The sequence below is a fragment of the Anneissia japonica genome, unplaced genomic scaffold (assembly GCF_011630105.1).
Source record: "Anneissia japonica isolate Jap-2015-1 unplaced genomic scaffold, ASM1163010v1 scaffold288112_len223158_cov157, whole genome shotgun sequence".
NCBI classification, from domain to species: Eukaryota; Metazoa; Echinodermata; class Crinoidea; order Comatulida; family Comatulidae; genus Anneissia; species Anneissia japonica.
Window position 1 is genome coordinate 21059 of NW_022745085.1, and position 1895 is coordinate 22953.

General features: G+C 41.1%; 1 protein-coding gene across 1 annotated transcript in view; it reads left to right on the plus strand.

The window, feature by feature from the left end:
• The window catches only part of LOC117119922 (G2/M phase-specific E3 ubiquitin-protein ligase-like), an 18282-nt gene that overhangs the window by 1015 nt on the left and 15372 nt on the right, over nucleotides 1-1895 (plus strand). The gene's annotated exons all lie outside the window — the stretch shown is intronic.

The following is a 1895-nucleotide window of genomic DNA, read 5'->3' on the forward strand; positions in this document are numbered from 1 at the left end:
AGTAGCAACACTGTCATTCTATCACATGTTGTTGCCGAGTCATAATCTTCATTATCATCTGAGAAAACTAATCAATAGTTTTCCCTTTAAATCCATTTATACAGATACAAGAATTAAAGTTTGCTATCAAAGTTTTACAAGTCAAGCGAAGTCTGTATTATTTTAGTGTGCAACAACGCGAATAAACGCCCCCACAGTAGATCGTATCCATCAACTGCAGAATAACCGTAACATAATTTTGGCGCCCAATGTGGGGCTTTGCACAGTACTGATTTGCTGTGAAGACCAAACGTTTAGGAAAAAAAGGGATACAACACTGCCAGGGCACCCACGACTCGCCCACAAGCTACACGGAATCAAAATGGCCAAACACCAGTATCCTTGTGATCATGCTTCAGACTATTCAATGAACTCTACCATTACTTACACCATTATTAATCACTTAAGGCAGCAAATACAGCCTCATGATCACGATATGAACTACACTTCGCACGTCAATATGGGAGACTTAACTATATCAGTGTCAAATACACATAATGACCGTCCTGCTGTACAACAGCAAACGAGCCGACCAAAAAGATATCTGCCACAAATACCAACTGGATCACCGTCTTTAAAGAAATGCAGTTCGATTCGCAGTTACTCCAAGGCCAGAACCAGTAAGAACACCTTACACGGCACAACCAATTCCTATGCAAGAGTCGTCTCCAGTAATCGTCTATCCTGCGTCGTCCCCATTTAATACAGATAGGCGGCCGGTAGTTTTACAGCAAACAATATCTAAGCCACCAACATTTCCCTTGTTGAAAAAGCCATCATTGAATGCTAAAGAACTTTCAAATTTTCGACCTATTTCCAATCTTCCATTCCTTGGGAAGGTCATCGAAAGGGTGGCATCCAATCAGCTGCAATCTTATCTTAACAGCAATGGTTTATTCGCTTCTAGACAATCGGCCTATCGACCAAATCATAGTGTGGAATCTGCTCTTCTTTATGTCCAGAACGATATTCAGATTGCACTTGATAACCATAATGAGGTTTTAATGGTCCTTTTGGATTTTAGTGCTGCTTTCGATACCATCAATCATAAGCGGTTACTAAACCGTCTATCCTCTGGTATCGCCCACCAATGGTTTGCATCATATCTAGAGAATAGGTCTCAGTCTGTTGCTATCAAGGATGTTATGTCAAATCCCACTTTACTTACATTTGGTGTCCCCCAAGGCTCGGTTGTTGGGCCAATTTTATTTATTCTTACAGTTCCGATGCTTGACATTATTGCTTCACATGATGTGAAGTGTATGGCATATGCTGATGATACGCAGCTCCATGTTATTTTCCATCCAGATCAGCGCGATGCTGCTGTCAGTAGACTAGAATTGTGCATAGCCAAAGTGCGATCTTGGTGTCAGTCCAACAACCTTATAATGAATGATGCAAAAACTGAACTCATTCATTTTTCATCATGTTTTAAGCCTGCTCGCTGGACTCCTTCTATCAAAATAGGAGACGCATTCATTGAGCCTTCGTTGTCCTGTAGAAATCTTGGAGTTGTTATGGACTCTTCCCTTAGTATGTCTAATCAGGTACACAACATCTGTAAAGCCGGGCTTCAGTCAATTCGTAGAATTTGGAGTATCCGGAAGTACCTTGATCCCTGTCTCTTATACACATCTAGATCAACTGAGATTCTCGTTCATGCTTTTGTAACATCAAGGCTGGATTGTTGTAACTCATTGCTTTATGGATTGCCAGCTAAGGATATTTCAAAACTTCAGCGAGTTCAAAATGCAGCTGCCCGTTTGGTCACTTTAAGCCCAATTAGGGACCATATCACTCCTGTGTTAAGGCACCTTCATTGGCTTCCTGTAACACAGAGAATTACTTACAAGATT